At 37.8% G+C, this 17549-nt stretch overlaps 1 long non-coding RNA gene across 7 annotated transcripts in view; it reads left to right on the top strand.

The window, feature by feature from the left end:
- The first annotated feature begins 586 nt into the window (after nucleotides 1–586).
- Nucleotides 587–17549, top strand: part of LOC137479351 (uncharacterized) — a 30293-nt gene continuing 13330 nt past the window's right edge. For 2 of the 7 annotated variants that reach the window (XR_011002180.1, XR_011002181.1), the window contains exons 1-4: nucleotides 591–774; nucleotides 894–955; nucleotides 3311–3481; nucleotides 10677–10735. This is a non-coding gene — a long non-coding RNA (uncharacterized lncRNA). Of the gene's footprint in view, nucleotides 775–893; nucleotides 956–3310; nucleotides 3482–10676; nucleotides 10736–11691; nucleotides 11863–17549 lie in introns of those variants that run through there. The other 5 variants (XR_011002183.1, XR_011002178.1, XR_011002182.1 and 2 more) reach the window with 4 other exon arrangements.

Below are 17549 nucleotides of genomic sequence, written 5' to 3'. Positions count from 1 at the left end.
CTGAGCATTTGCACCTATTGCTTAAATTGTGCAGCTTGTATTAGTAGTTCTGTGGGTGGTATGTAGCAGATAATTTCAAACTAGATTGATAATCATAAAGCTAGTTTGCTGTCATTTCATTCCTTGATCTAATAGATAAAAGAAATCAAACTAATGATATTCTAGTTACTGCTAAGGATGGCTGGGTGATTTCATTTTTTTGTAGCTTGGTAAGGTATTTGTAACATGGCTTAAAATATTTTGAGATTAAAGGTGCTACACCAACTCCAACTAAAGGGTACATTAAGCAATATGTGTTCTAAAAGCAGACCTTATCCAGCACTTAAAAATAAATGCAAAGAAAATACTTTGCAAAGGTATTAAACATTTAACAGCCTTAAAAATATTTTTTAATAACCTTACAAAATGGGCTTTTAGATTAACTTCTATGCAGTGGTGTTTTTTTCAGATTTTCACATATACTGATAATAACATCAAAATACCTTTAAAGTTCACCTTATGAAGCATTTGGGGAACATTTTTATTACATCTGGTACTTGTAGTTTTATTAGCATCAGTTAGAATTATTACTATTTGACTTGCACCTGCCTTTTCTTTATGCTCCCACCTAGGTAAATCAGTCTGGTTAGTCATACTAAACTCTACTGATTTTTTGACAAGCTGAAGCTTTCAGCAGCAGTCCAAAATCTCTGGATTTTTCACACTGTGGATGGACTTCCAGGGTGACTGGAGTTCAAGTCCTTTGCATCTTAGAGATACCTCCTCTGTGAGCAGGTGATGTCAAAATGTTTGAGTCATTCTATAAACTGTCATTAATTTCTGTGAGTTTGAAATATCACACTTCCTATGCAGAAATGCTGGATCTGTAACTTTTGTGTTTGTTCTCATGACAGGTCTGTTTTTAATGTACAGTTCAAATGTATGCCTGGAGCAAATAAACACACATCTAAAGCAGGTGAGATTTTTTCCCTATTTGTATTATTCTTATTTATTTCAAGCCACGCAAATCATACATGTTCCTGTCGGGAAAGGAGTAGTGGTGAGAAATTTTACACTGGCCCTAAGCTAGACCTTGGGTATTAAGGGTGAATCTTTTAAGGTTTTAATATGCAGTAATATGTGTTTTCCAACAATTAGTTGAAAATTTAAGGGTGCATTTAGTGCTGGCCTGGAGCATGTTCCTGAGGGCTCATGATCCTGTCAAAGTTTGTAAGATGAACCCTGCAGGAGTGATGTCGTTACTTGGTGAGTTAATACAGAGTTAGATTTTTTTTTTTTTTGCATGGTCATAGGAGGGAAAGGCTATAGTAGATACAGATGGAGATGAAAATGCAAGACCCTGGTTCTAAATTTATTTTGGGAAAATTGGATTTGTTGCTCTTCAGCTTTCCTTCTGAAAACTCTCTTGTGGCTTTATTGTCAGCTGAAGTGTTTATTGACTGAGAAGTGCTTGCATTTTAGTGATGGTTCTAGTGATCCTGGTAAACACTTTGGGGCTTTCGTGATGCAATATGCTATGTAAGTGTTTGTGTTGTTTTATGATGGAGTGGGCAGAAGCTTATTTAAATAAAAAGTAGAATAAAACCCACACAGTTTCAGCAGCCATTAGTTTCATTAAAGCTAGTACAAAGATAAGAGTTAAATGATTTGTGGATGTATACAAATGCTTTAAAGTATAAAAGCAACACAGAACCCAATGCCATTATTGCTGGGAGAAGTGCCAGCATTCTCATTATTTTTAATGACTTCCAAACTGGGCCCTTAGTGACTGATGAGGTAAGCAATTTCAGATGGGAAATGTGATATACTCAGTACTGGAACGTGCTGAATGCCCTCAGTTGTTAGGGGCCATGGCTGTGCTGAGGATACTGTAAGAAGCAGCAGACAAATTGTAGGTTGAAGGTTACTTCTTTAGAAAGAGAAAAAGGAAATTTTTTTCTAGGTTGCTGAATAAAATAGAACAATCTAGATGATAAAAATTGTATGTAATGACACTGCTCATGAAAAAACATTCATCACTGAAGAAAGGTAGATACTAAAGAAAGCAATCTCGGATTCATCCCAATATTAAAAAGAAAAGCACCAGACAAAACCTTCAGTAACTGTTTCTGTTTATTGAAAAAGATAAGCATCTTATGAAGATATGGAGGTTGTTAATAATGAAGTGACTACTGTGAGAGGCACTTAGCTCAGAAACAGGTGGCCTGCAGTTCCCATGTGCCCAATGTCCCCCTTTTGCACTGCTGGATGTGCTGGAGACCTGTACCCCTCAGAAATCCCACCAGCACTCTTATGTCTCCTGGCAGGGAGACAGTGCTTTGGTGTCTCCTCCTGTGTAGGAGGGAGTTTGCAGAAGGAGCTTCTCCGAGAGGGAAGGATCCGAGCTGGAAACACCCCTGACTGCCCATGGGGCTGCCTGGGCATTAAGCAAGACGCGTGAGTCAGGAGTACTGAACAGTAAATCAGGGACACCACAAATCCTGGAAGTGTTTTAATGGTAAAAAAGGGACTTCTGCAGGACCTGGGCTCTTTCACTCTGCCACATATTTTCAGTGTTTAGAACAGGAGGCTGGGCAGCCCCTTGTCCCCATCTGCCCCAGGCAGAGAGCCCTAGTCGCCTGCTGGCAAGCCTGGGGACAAGGCATCCTTTACCATCCCTTCTGGTTGGGTGTACCTGCAGAGAAATGCATCCTAGTGTGCCAAATATGTTAAAAATTAAAGTATTTTCTGTTTTTTTTCAAGTTGCCTTTCGGGAGTTCAGGCAATGAAAAATATTGCTTGGTCCAGAGCAGGGAAGTTGCATAGTGCCACTCGCGTGATGATGAAATGTCTGCCTTGGAAGTTAAAATTACTGTAAAGATGACCCAGCAATAGCACACAAACCCACACATCTGGCAAATTTGAAGCAAACACAAAGCAGTGTTTTTTTCTTTTCTTTTTTCTCCTTTTTTTTTTATTTTTAAATGATGGAGCTTGTTGCAGTGTGATACTTTGAAAGCTAAAAATATACCTAGTTTGCATAGATACTAGATAATTTCAGAGAATATTGGTCGAGTGATGGCTATTAAAAAAGAAGCTGATAGGCAGCCCCTTTCTTAGGAGACCCATAAATCACTGGTTGCTCAAATTTCAGGAAATAAATCAGAGGAAAGCTCATGCTCTGTCACTCCATTACTGATCACCGCAGAAGTGGGGCACAGTGGTGGCCTCACCCCGGAGCCAATGCTGTATGCCCACTCCCATGGCCAAAGGTTATTTGCAGGGTCAAATGTAGATGTGAGAATTTATAATTGTCTCATTTATATTTCAGCTGGGAGCCTTGCAGTTGTGATCCAAGCTCTTTGTGCCCTGGTGCTCCTGCCTGTTTTCAGGCACCCCAAATGTGGTCCTAGGCCAGAGAAGTGAAGAGCATCTCTCAGCAGGCTGGGTAGGCTCTGCAGCTGAGCCACTGCACGTGGAGCTGTGGCCAGTGCAAATTCAGGTGAGCACTCTGCTGTATAAATTTTCACTGCCCTCGAGTGTAAGTTACTCTACACACATAGTCATGTCTATAATTAAAATGCTCCCTTGAAGTAAATAATTAAATGAGGATTACAGTTATGAGCCACAAAGTGACACAGGTGACAGGCTTACTTTAAGTAGGACAATTAAACTGTAAATTAAAATTAAACCTCTCCTTGTAAGTAGAATATTGTGTTAGGTAATGATCTAAGAGTAATAAGTTAGGTGTGTATACTGTGTCAATAAATCCTAGAGATCTTTAGAAAACAGATTTTCTACCCTGGGTTTTTTTTGTCTCTGTATTTTTTAAAGTAAATATTTCATAATTTAAATGAGAAGTAAAAGCCCAAAGTGCATTTTCAATGCTTTTTGGCAAAATGGAAAATTTTACTGGAGAAGTTTGGTTTAAGTAGCATTGTTCCTTAACAAATGCTGGGTTTTTTTTTTGTTGTTGTTGGTTTTTGTTTTTGGTTTTTTTTTTTAATGTAGTGCAGATATTGAGTCCTTTAGGAGTGTTTGCTGGTGAGGTACTTCTTCACCTGAGCAGAGCATGGCTAGAAAGAAAATGTATCATCAATAGTAGATTTACAGATTCTCACTTACAGGATGGGTAATAATTAGTTCTTGTTATTAGTACCTTGGTGCAAGCTCAAAGATTATTTACTACCAAATTACTGAATTCACTATATTTCACGTTTTTAAAAAAGTTCCTGTGCCAGGTAGAAGACAAGTTTTATTTTATTCTGTTTTAAAAGAACTAATTTATTCTCCAGGTACAAAGTGATCTAGATCTTGGCAGTTCCTAAATCAAAGAGTTATGACCTGTACAAAATGTTCTCTAGATAGTACAAACATGTTTTTGCTCTTTTTTTTTTTTTTTTAAGCACATCACTGTTGTAGAAAATACTAGTAGTAAACAAATTTTTGGAAAAAACCACTTGTGTCCCAGTCCAAATTCAAAAACCTTTTCTGAAAAAAAGTTCTGATTTTTGGGAAAAAGAAAATACTTATTTTCCAAGAAAACAGTGTTTGAAAAACACTGTAAATTAGAAGTAAAAAAATAAGGGTTTTTTAATAAAAACAGTGAATAGAATTAAGTATAAATTAGTTTTAGGCAAAGTAGATTTTTAAAAATCAGTTTCAGGAGTTCTGGAGGCAATCTTAGAAGCTTTGAGCACTTTTAATACTAACTTCAGTGCCCCTTTTGGAGTTACAGATATTTTTGGCTTTGTCCAAGGAGTAAGGCAGCAGCTATTGCAGTGTGCAGCTGGGGCTACTCTGCTGTGTTAATGGCAGGATTTACCAAATCCTTACCTGTACTGATTGTCCCTCCTTGCAGAATTCGTGTGACTTACAGTTCATGGAGTTATTTTGTGAGTCAGAAAGTGCTGAGGTGCTGTCAGGTCACCCTGCTCCTGCCAGGCACAGCCTGGCCACGCCAGCCGGGGGCTCCTGGGGAGGGAGGCTCTGCTGGGCTTTGCTGCCAGCTCAGCTGCTCTGCTGGTCTTACTGACACATCTGCACCATAATTATGTTCTCTCGTGCTTAGAGAGTTTATGATTTGCCACACTTGCATAGAGTGGGATTTTTATTAAAAGTTTTGTTAAAGTAAATAATCAGAAATTCTGATTTAAAAATCCAAGTTAGACTCTGAATAGAGTATTCCTATATCCTTTGTTAATCTGACAGTTTAAGCTGCCAGCCTGCTGAAGCAGAGCATCAAAATGCCTCAAAATATTTTAATACTTTTCATTTTTTACTAAGTAATTTTAACACTGCTTCTAATGCTATGTTTTAACCACTTTATTAAGAGAAACGAGAAACTAATTTTGACATCATTGTTACTCTCAATTAAGAAAGAAAGGAACAGTTCTTTCTTTGATGCACGATCATAAAGCTGCAACAATTTAAATCATTTTTAGTTATTGTACTTTGTTTAGTAAAATATTTAGTACCATTATGATAGTGTAAACCATTAGACTGCAATTACACTAGCACAGCACAGAGCCTAATAGTTCTGTTGGAGCACAACAGTGATGCATGATTGCCCCATTAGGATTGGAAGTCTTGGAGAACTAAGGTTATTAAAAAAAAATGAATCATGGTTACAGTCTTGGTTTTGTTAGATTGTAATATAAATATCTTATTTATGCATCTAACTACTACTGTGTCAACCTCTTAACAAAGTATTGAAAAAACCTGCAAGAACTAGTAAGGATTCTTTGGATTATGATTATGAAGTTTTCTGCCTTATTGAAGCTGGAAATGCAGAACCTCATCTGTATTTTCCTGTATTTTCCTAAAAGTGTTATTGAGGCAGGTTGTACTGCAGCATCTTTCCAGGACTTAAATGAGACTGTTTTTACAGATATTTATAAGAGCAGTGTTTTAAAGATTGCAAAAAACCTTAATTCATGTTATTGTCTAAATATAATTTTTCAAAAATGCCCAAATGTACAGCCAATATATTTACATAATTTCAAAGACAAGTATAGACGAAAGGTAGGAGGAAGAATTTTCTTTTTGCTACCTTGCTTAGCTTTGAAAACATTTAATAAGAGAGTTTATAGACACAGCCAGGTTTTCTCAGCAACAGGGGAATAAGAAGCATTTTGAAAATAAAAAGGAGATAGTAAGATTTTTCAAAATGAGATCAGACATTGTAGAGCTGCATTAACACTGGTAGTAACATCTAACTAACAAAGTGGATGTTATTTGAAATTGCTGGCATTCCTTTACATTTGGGCATGTGGGTGTCAGTAGCATATCTGAGACTGCAAAAAGACTGAGCTAGTTACCAGTGAGATAACTGTTGGGTCTTTCACATTCAAAAGTAGTTCAAGTCAGTGGAAATAAACTTTAATCTTAGACTGATTAAATGTTTTTTAACTTGCATTCTCTGAAATACATGTAAGACATATAGAATATGTGAACTATTTGCATCCGGAATGCAACCTGTGCTTAAATTTATGAGAATTACGGTTTTGATTAATAGTGAGTAGGAATTTTAAAATGTGTGACCATAATTTAAAATGCTCTATTAGTGAGAAAGGAGGTGCATTTTAATAGGGAAGTAACAAATATGACTCAAGGATATAAGATGTTGCTTTAAAAAAAGATACAATTTAAATAAGGCAGTTGAAAATAACACATTAAAATGCCTTAAGGTTGTACATTCTTTGATTTTTGTCCATTAGCTTGACAGAAATATGCAGGAAGTTGTTTTGTATGAGCTGTGGTACAGAAGTGACCTAAACCCTGTTAAGGGTACTCTGGAATGGAGGGATCTCTGAAATAATGCAGAAATGTGCATGAATCTCTAACATTCAAGGTCATGTCACAATCCCTGGGCTTGGACCAGCAGCTTGACACATCCCCCAAACTCCTGTGGGCATGGGACTCTGCTGACTGCCATAGAAGACAGTCCTATGGCTGATAATCTGCTCCAGTAACACCAGTTCCTTAACAGCTGCCAGGAAAAGAAAAATAATTTGAAATTTGGCAGTACTGAAGGAAACTGCTTCAAAAAGCTGCAAGTGTCTTCGTCACCAAATTCTCTTTAAAGAATCCCAGGCAGAATACCTCAGCATACACCACAGACTTGTGATCTTTTCTGTGTATTTTAGAGGCAAGATCTTCCCTCTCATTTAGGATGCTTTCTAAGAAGATTTACCATTGTGCAATTGTCTCTCATCTAGATAATGTGGGAGAACTGCTAAAATGAAGCAACAAAAGTGCAGTATAAAGTGCTTTGTTATGTATTAGCAAAAGTGTATGTAAAAGAATCCTGTACAGCCTTTTAGGGCAAATCTGGTTCCTTCCCTGTACTCTGTAGAAGCAGTGATAGCTTTAAGTGAAGCTTGGAGTGAATCTGTACATTGGCAAATGGCTTTAGCTGTCTGTGCCTTGGCTTTGATGGCATCCTCTGGCTGTCGTGCACAGTGTCTGCTTCTTGTTTTCAAATCTCTTCCCACGTTATTGTTTAAAATGAGCTCTGGCTTTGAGTAATATAGCTTGATTTTGTTGTTTTGTTTTGTGGCACTATTGCAAGTGGTTTTTTGCCTTATTTTCTAGAGGAATGAGGCAAATATGGTTTCTCCAGGGCACTCAGTAACTGCTGTGTGCTGTTGCTGAATTTCAGGCACATTTGATGGCATGAGACATGTGGGGTCCTTCCCAGGCTGTGCACCACATATATATCCACATGTGTCCCTGGGGTACCCCCACGTGCCTTGCTGATGTCTTGTACTGGCAGAGCTAATCTTAGCTCTCTCTTTCTTGATTACATTTCAATGTAGTTAGTTAGGATTTTTAAGTTCTCTTTGTTTTTTTTCTCAAATATCAGCTGTCAGAAGCACACATAGGTCTCATGAAACAGGTGCAGTTTTTGAACTGATTTAAATGAAGAAGGGAGAGACATTTGGTAAATATTAATTGGAAGTCACTCTGAGTCAGGAGAGCAGAAAAAATAGAAAAACCGATGAATTTGAAAGTGCCCAACAAATGGGGTTTTTAGGGGCCTTTTTTTCTTGTTTGTTTGTCTGTTAGGTGATGTAAATAGTTGATTCTGTGATTCTGTGGAGCCCTTCAAAAGGCTGTGCCCTCTGACTCATTAATGGATAGGAGCATTTGTTAACCGATTGCGTGGCACCTCTCAGTCATTATCTTTTTCATCAGTGTTCTATTTTTGGATTCCTTCTGTCTTCTATTATTTCAAAGAAGCAAAAATGATAACACAGGAAATAAATATGGAGATGTTTTTTGTCCAAGTAACGTGGGTTGCACAAACCTTACCTTGAAGCATTGAACATGAAGTGAATACAGGAGTCCAAGCTCATTTTGAATGCTATCTTGGTTTTATGACAACTATATTAGGGTTTCCTAATCTATGGACCCGCCTTACAGAAAATATTTGTAGATAAAACTTCATAGATGGTGATAAAGTAAGGAAAATGTTCCTTTATTCTATGATGATGCTTAAATCTAAAAAAAAATATTATTGCCTACATGAAAAAACAGGAAAAAATGGTATTTATACTAGCTGGTACATTTTTGTACATAATTCAGTGCATTTTTTGTTTATTACTGACTGAAAGGGGAACTTTGACACTGGAAAGAAGAATTCACTGTGTTCAGATAGCAAGAAGGCTATGGATTGCATCAGCCTCTTCCTCCTTGTGACCTCTCTTCGTTTGTGAACTAAATCCTCTGGTATTGTGTGCTCAGAGTTTTACATGGAGCACTTCAACACAATGTACCTGCTTGGGGGAGTGGGAGGAATGGCACACTTTTAACAAGTGTCCTTGATGCAGAGAACAACAGCAAGGCACATTGCCATGCATCATCCTTTATTTATGCATATGGAGTGCAAGGTAACCCACACTGGGGTCTGCTGTGGGAGAAGGCACAGCAGTGTCACTGAGCTCTGAAAGTTCAATAAAAGCAGTGAAGGACGTGCAGCTTTTCTGTATCTGTTCTGCATAATGGCAGCTCTGGTTTTTACAGTGCTTGGACGCTTGCTTGTCCTGGGATTTGGTGAAGGACATGCAAAACCAGTGCATTTGCTGTGCATACTTCATGCTGAGAGACTGGAAATGGAGCAAGTCAGAGAGAAATGTAGCTTTTGGGATCATTAAAAATCCATTTTCATTAAAAGCCATGTATTGCAGCAACATATTTATACATTCATCCCCTGTCTGCCTATGTCTTACAGATAGAGTGAAAAAAGAGGCTTTTCATAACAATTTTAAAGCCTAAATGAAGAAAAACATTCTATTTGCTTTGAATTACTTACATGATGCACTTGTTTGGCTTTTTTGCACGCTGTGTTGAATGGCAACTACTCTGCATTCTTTCTTTACCTCCAGTTCCTTTTGTTTCATCTATCTATCATTTGTTTTTATCTATGTCTTCCGTCTGTCTATTTCCTCTTTGTGCTTAGAGTTGGTTGCAAATTATATTTGAGATGCAGGGAGCTTACAATCTGACTGTCTTGATATTATTTTATGAAACCATGACTACCGTAAAAATTGGCTTTACCGCCTGTTTTGTGTTATTGATTCAAGCCCATTTCAGAATTAACTTGTTTGGAATGATCTGGCAATGTTGTGTGCCCTAGGTTCTCTCAGGAAAAATACATCTCTCATAACTAAATGCAATAAAATGTTCAAATATATCTAAACACAGTTATGTTTTGAATTTAGATGAAAACCTTATGGAGTCAATCAAATATACAAGGCATGTGCAAGTTTTAGTTCTAGACTTACAAGTACTGTATTGCAGAAAAAAAGTATTTGGAGACCAGCTTTTTCCTAGAGTGCTGTCCCTTATGTAGGCTTTATGAAATTCCTAATCACATCATTCATGTTTCTATCCTGAATTGGTTGGACATAATTTTGACATTTTGACTGTAGGACTGTATCTATAATTTGAGATTATTTCTTAAATTCTTTTAGGGATTTGATGTTTCAGATCTTAGCATTACATTTGTCCTCACAGTTAGGTAGGAATATTTGTGTGCTTAATGTCAGTGGAAAGTGATCTACAAAAATAAATCTTCCCTTATTAATGGCTTTACTTGTCAAATTTGAACTTTCTCTTACAAATGGAGAAAATTAGATGCTGGTATGAACAGGAACATTTGGAATGTGAATTTATTGCAATGTTAAAATATCCAGGTGTTAGAAATTGTTCAGTGACATCAGATGCTAGTCCTGCCTATCTTTAACTGACTCATAAAACCAGTTAAAAATTAAAAAGCTCATCTCCAATCAGAGTTTCTTTCCAGGTACACAAAAATGGGAAGTAAACATCTAATGACCTAATAATTTTAGCTTTTCTATTTCAATACCATTGAGACTGCCTGGGTAAGAACTGCACCTCCTGAGTTGCAGATTTCAGGTTTGCTGCTGTCCCTGGCTGCTGACAGAAGCCCAGGAGCTCCTGGCACCTGTGCAGCCCTGCCCAGCCCCCCTGCCCAAGGCGTCCTAGAATACTCTGTACTCTGGGAACAGATTGGCTTTCTTTTGGCTGGTGGAAAAAAGCTGTATGCCAGCTGTCCTTTCAAATGTTTTGGTAGTCCTAGAACTGAAATACGAATTCTTCCTTTGATTCCCTTCATTTTTTTTTTCCTGACTAGTGTATCTTAGTTTTTTACTTATCTTCTTGTCTTTCAGAGTACAGAACCTTTTTTGAGTGTGTGTTTTAAATGTGTGGAGAGGAAAAAGCTACCCAGGTGAGTAAACAACAGATGCAAGTCCATCCTGAGAGGAGTGCGATATGGATAAAGAACTATTACAATTCCTCCCACATTCGTGTTTCCATCTACTGATGCGATATACACGTGTGCCTTGTTAGCAATGATGTTATAATGCAAAAGCTAAAGTTTTCATATCAGAGGAAACATATATTGTTAAATGAGCTGAGAACATTCTCCCCAGGGTTAGCATTTCTCTTGTATGTGTGAAATCCTACTGAAACAAATCGCCCTATTATTTTAATTGGATCTTTTGGTATTAGAGCATTTTTCTTTGTACTGTAGTAAAGAACCTCCTTTTTCTTTTTTTCCTGAAAATGGGAAATGAACAAACGCAGTCGATGGATTTAAACATTTATGACTTCACCAGTAGATTATATCAAAATAAATAGGTGCAGATACATATATATGAATTAAATTCATATTTTTTATGCCTTTCTCCATTTTCTCTGAAAATCTAGAAACAGGGTTTACACTTTTAAAGTAAGTATGATTAAAATTTTGCTTTGCCCTTTTTTATTGATACCTTGTTTGCAATGCTGGTAATGACAGAGGCACTTAAAAAATCCAAACCAACCAAAAACTACAAGAAAAAGTTACCATTTTTAAACAAAATGTAGTAAAAATGTTTGAAAAGGGATTGGATCTGTTTAATAAATTAATTACTGCTTGGGATCTGACACTCCTTAGAGTTGTGAATAGATTAAGTTCTTAAGCTACTCTGTGTCTAATTTGCTTCTGTGAGTGAGGGATTATGCAATACAATAGGTTAAACTTATATAGACCATTCTAATTTGTTTTGTAGAAGAACAGAGAAGGAAAGGAGGAGCTCTGTTTATCATGTTGTGATCGAAAGCACAGTACAGTAGAAATTTTCTGTGAAGATAGGCTTGAAAACTAATTTGCTGTATGTTTATTTCCTCTCTTTTCTGCAGCTGTTCAATTACAAACTTACTGCTGGTCAGAAACCCAAATATCTATTCTCTAGGGTAGCTACATTGTACTCCAGTGTTTGAAGATTTGGTTTCTGTTATAATTGGACTGAAATATTGATTTTTATTTTAAAGGAATTCTCCCATGCCTCCATCTGAATACTAGTTGAACATGCTCATGTATGTATGTGCTGTGTTTAATATATCCATAATATAAACCTGAAAACAAAATTAATTGCATGTATGGAGGCAAAAAAAAATTAATCATACAGAAAAGATCAAGGAACTATTTGTTAAGAGCAAAACGAAAAAGCCATAGGGTTAGTATTAATTAAATTTTCTTGTTTGCTTTTTACCAAGTCTATGCATATATCCTTTAGAAGGACAAATAAGCTTTGAGGAGAAGCTTGTAGACTGACTAGTAACCAAAATGTGGGTGAACTTCCCTTTTAGAAGTCACCAGATATTACTGTGGAGCCCTTCAGTGAGGGGGGATCCTGTGGGGCCATGTGTGGGACGAGGACTGCTCAGCTCGGTGCTGCCAGCTGCAATGTGGAACGCCTTGGGCCAGACCAGCCTCTCCAGTGCTCAGCTTGCAGAGGGCTGCTGGCTTCAGTTGTCTCTCACTGTAACTAGAGATTGTCAGGTCATCTGTTTACTACCTCAGAGAAGGATCTACAGCTGCAGTGACAAGCATGGAGTTGTCTCATTTTGGTGGCTCTCCTGCAGTGGAAATGATGGATTTTGTTTTTCATCCCTTCACACAGAATGATCTGCTATTTTGAGCAAATTAATGAGATAACTCCCTACTTACAAAGTAGGTCAGAGCTGCTCGAGCATAAATTGCAGTGGCTTTTTGGGAGTTGGTGCTGCTTTCCCCGTCCTCCTCCCTGGGAGGCCGAGGCAGCCTCCTGTTGGGTGCTGCTGTCCCGGGTGCCGGGTGCTGCCCGGCTGGAGCCCGGCGCAGCGCCTGATCCTCCGCACAGCCCTCGGAGCGAACGGCGTCCTGCAGCTGTTTCCATGGCAACACACGTGTTAGAAATAAATATTTGCTCCACTTCCACAATCGTTGATAGGCTAAGAATTAATGGATGGTAATGTTTTTTCCCCTCGTGCTTGAGAGCATTTTAGAAATAATCTAGTAGTGTTTATGGGACCCAACAGCATCCGAGGCCATTGCAGCTGGCTGTGCCCTGCCGTGGGTTTGGGCTGGGCGCAGGAGCTGATAAAACCTCTCTGGTTTTGGTTAAAAGGCAGGTCAGATCCTGTTCTGCTCTGGACAGCAGCTGTGTTGATGGGTCTGGGAGCAGTGAGCAGTATGGCTGGTGGGGGGAGGGCAGGGCAGGAAGGGGCTGTGGGATGAACACAGCTTTAGATGGTCCTTTGCTGACATCCTCTGCCCAGCATCCCAGTCTCTAGGTGTCCTCCAAACTCATACTGCCATCCCAAGTAGCTCAGTGACCCATGTCAGTCCTTAGAAGTTAAATCCCAAGTGTGGAAATGCACCGTGGTAGTCCTGTAACTGTAAATACAATACTCTTGGCTATATGTATGCAATTTTAGGCTATTGTGAAATAGATTATAATGGATAATTGTGTAAAATACTATTATTTCTTAATAGTACCTGCTCATTCCAGTGTTTAAGGCTATGAATTCTGACTTTTAAAAAATCAGTTACTTGAAAAATTCTTGGAATTAAACCAGTGTTACAAACATTTGGATTTATAAATATTTATTTAGTTTTTGTAGGGATTACTGAAGTGTTTGAGTTATTGTTTAACCATGGTTCATTTTCAGCACTATGAAAAGTCTCCTGTCTGTTAATTCAGAATGACACAGTACAAGAGCAGATCTAGAACAAAACTTTGAGCTTAGGGGACCAGGAATAGTTGAATTGACTCTTGCTGCTGAATGGGCAGTGGTATTTTGTTTATAGTTCAAGGGAAGGAAAACAAGGAGAAAGAATTAGTGACAGTAGAAAATTAGGCTCATTTTAAAGAACTTGGGCTTTATACTCCATGTATGCTTACATTGAATAGGTGATTTATGTAAAGATCAAAGTAAAAGGTTGCTTTCTCACTTCCTCCTCCTTTTTTTTTTTAATAACTGAGAAGCACATTTAATGCTGAGAAGTAACTGAGGAGTTCTTACTGGAGGACTTTTCATGGAAACACTCTAGATCTTGTAAAAGACAGGAATTTGGCAGGAGGAGAATAGCTCTCTGTCTTTGGTAATTCCACTGTTCATACTGTGCAAACACTTTCTGATGATGGTCTGAGGCATTCTTGTAATTTGATGTACACAATGAGCTGAACGAACACCTACCAGCTGAAGAAGGTAAATGAAAAGGGCACAGATCTGTTTGATAATTACTAATTTGCTTAATGTCACTGTTCTACCTCTGTTCATGAAGAAATTGTCAATTACATTGGTATTGCTGCAAGGAGTAGGTTTAGAGAAGTATTTGAATTGATGACCTGCCTAATGTGCATCTTTTGCTCTTGTTTCTGCAAATTGTATGTTTTATATAGGCTGAGCTGTAACCAACTTAACAGCTCTGCTTGATCTGGGAGGCCTTTTTGTGTAAGGTTAGAACAAGCCTGAAGAATGCTATACAATTAGACTGACAGATCAATATGTTGATATAATATAGCGAGATGACACTGTGTTAGTCTTGCTAGAACCCAAATGTGGCTTTTTTAGCACCTAATGGCTCTATCAACTGAACAAGGAGGTTTTTATTTAATAATTAGTCTGCTATTTGTATTGTTAGTCTGATCACTAGAGAAAAACAATGCCACATACCTAGGCTAGTAGTCATTGTTGAATATTGACTTCAGTATTGATGTAGTTGGAGGCTGGAGTGTTTTGTGGCCTTTTTTTAATATTTGTGTTTAAATTTGACAAATTGTGAAGAAAGGAATGGTTGTATCTTTTCAAGATTTATGAGCATGAAGCATGGAGTCAAACATGAGTATCAATAAAGAGTGATGACTGCCAGATGGGCAACAGAATAGTGATAGGAACTGAAGGGCTGTACAATTTACTTTGCAAAATGAAGTGGACATAAGGGGAGTAATGAATTCTTGTGATAAAGTGTTTGAGTTTTGAGACCACATTTGAAATCTGTCCTGCAAATATGCTCCTTCCAAAAAGTCTTTGAAAAATGACTAATGTTGTATTCCAAGACCAGTTACAGAAATTATACTCTTCATTGTTTACATATATCAATGCTGGATTTTTTTTATGTATAAGGTGACCTACAGAGGCAAATTTTGGAGACTAAAGGGAGCTTTGCTATTGCCTTAAAAGGGAGCAGGATGGATTTCTGAGCACAGAATTTTAACTAAGCTGAGCTGGTTGTGTTTCTCAATAAACTGCTGAGGAAAAATGGGACCTCTGCTCTTCCAGGCCTTCTCTGTACCCAGGGCTGACCCAGCAGCAACTTTCAATATTCATGTGTGCAAAAAATTCTGCAAATGGTAACATGCAGCTGAGAGGGCTGTGAGCCTTGAATGAGGCAATTGTGCAGCAGTGCACTGCATTTTCAGGAATCCTCTCCGCTCTACCTGGGATGCCATGGTCTGTCAAAGCATAACAGCAGTGAAGGGGAGGTGGATTCACTTTTCTGTGGAAATAGATAAATGGTGTCCTTACTTGATTTTTTTCATTTTTCTTAGCAGGGCTATGTGTTTAAGCTGTGTAGCCCATTTATTTTCCCTTACTACAAGTACACACTGGAAAATTAATAGAGAGTAAAGCAGCAGCTCCCAGAGAAAGGTTAGAAGAAACAAAAGAAATCCTTAAAAGCAAAACATTATTGATATTGGTATTTGAAATATGCATTAGATTCACTTATTTATAAGTGTGTAAAGCAAAAATTGTGACTTCTTTTGGATTTACATTTCTTTTTGTTTATTTCCCTTTAAGCATACAAAATAATAGGTAGGTGCTTTCAAATGGGAGCCTCTAAACAGTGGTAGATTTAGAGGTGCCCAAGTTTACTCCAGAACATGAGTAAAACTTTTATTCACTTTTGCTGACTGAAATTTCTGAATGCAGGATTCTCAGTCTTCTACTTTAAATTTCCACTTAAAACCAAGCCCTCTGTGAAATAATCTTTTTATGCCCAGTATTTGTGCTTGGAAGCATATCCTAACTTATCACAGATGTAGTTAAGACAATAATTTCAGTTTAATGAGCCAGAGATTCCCCCCCAGAGCAGAAGGGTACTATCATCAGGTTTATATTTTATGATATGCATATGACTTGTTTTTAACTTGAAAGTGCCTACTTACAAAAATCCTGTATCTTATTGAGCAATGATTTTGTTCCATTGTGCAGTGCTATTTTCCTCTTTCTTCATTCTTTTGAACCCTTTCCCCCTCTTCTTTCTTTTCTTTGTTCTACATCCTCTTTATATTTTGTACAGATTTCCCTCCCCTCTGACATTTTTATCATTTTGAGGCATAAAATAAGGCCTCTCTTCTCTGGCAGCTGTGACCCCATCCCCTGCTGCACCAAATTGACACTTCTGCAAGCAGCAGCTCTACTCAGTCACTTGAAGGCTGCTGCTTTCACAAGTGTTGATTTAGTGCAGCAGGGGATGAGGTGCCAGCTGTAAAACTCAGACAATAATAGTAATAATGCTTCTGAAAAGTCTTATAATAAGAGGGAAAAATAAAAGGGTGTGGGGAGAAAAGGTAGGAAGGGTCCAAGTGGAGTGAGGAAGGGGAGCAGTGGCCCCTGTGGGGTGGTGGGGTACTCAGCTGACCAAGGAGCAGTGGGATGGGTAGGAGAGTGGACCATGAGCTAATTCTTCTCCTCCTCCCCAGTCTCTCTCCTTAGAAGAAACTCCTGTGATTGACAGTGAAGATGTTTTGTGTTTCTGTCAAACTGGGGAGTTATTTTGGATAAAGCCCTGGTGGAAGTGGGTGAAGGACTTAAAATATGGCTGAGAGAGTGAGGGACACCTGTGCTGTAGAGTCACTTAATATTTGCAAATACAGCTTTCTAGATGAAAAGATATTTGATACTTTTATTATTAAGGTGTATATTGCACTTCCATGGATATAGAGGATGGATATTTTTTTAATATATACAAATAGTGTGTTGTTATTTAAAGCACGTAAATGGAGAGTTCCTTCTAAATCAGCCCTGATTTACGCTCAGTAATGTTCCTAGAGGAAATAGTTTACATCTACTTTGTATCTGAGTGTTTAATAAGTTGTTGGCAAGACAAAGTTGAAAAAATTATTGTAGGTTATATTTACTGACCGCTTTTTCTTTATTTTCATTCTCAAACACTAACTCAGCAATTCATTATTTCCATGGCTTTGTTTAACTATTTGTCAGTTATCTTGGAGCAGTGAATGAAACAGTTTGTGCTAAATATTGATATTGATAATGATATGCCAATGTATGATAAGGCAGAACAGTTTCAGATGGACATGCAGAACAGGTCAGTGGAGACTTGAAAGGTGTTAATATACATGTGTACCAAATAGTATTGTTTGCTTAAATCTGCTTATTCATAGCATTTCCCAGGTCTGTGTAGAGAGTATGAAATTCTTTAAAGACTCTTGGGAAACCTGTTTAAGTTCATTTCAGACATGGGTTTGTGTTTCTTTAAATTAATGGGAAATAAGGATATACTTAAAACTAAGCATGCATTTGAAAGCTGGTGGATTGAGGTTATATTTGTCAGGTCTTGGGTAAAACTTCCATTGTCTGAAAAGCATCTCCTTTTTTGTATTTAGAGAGATTGTTTATAATAGGCTTCCACAGTGATCACCTTTGTTATCTTGTTGTTCATCATATTAATTGAAGAAGCTCCTTTCTGATAACCTTTGGCTGTTCAA

This window comes from Anomalospiza imberbis, chromosome 9 (assembly GCF_031753505.1).
Source record: "Anomalospiza imberbis isolate Cuckoo-Finch-1a 21T00152 chromosome 9, ASM3175350v1, whole genome shotgun sequence".
Lineage (NCBI taxonomy): Eukaryota > Metazoa > Chordata > Aves > Passeriformes > Viduidae > Anomalospiza > Anomalospiza imberbis.
This window is presented reverse-complemented; position numbering and strand designations above follow the sequence as displayed.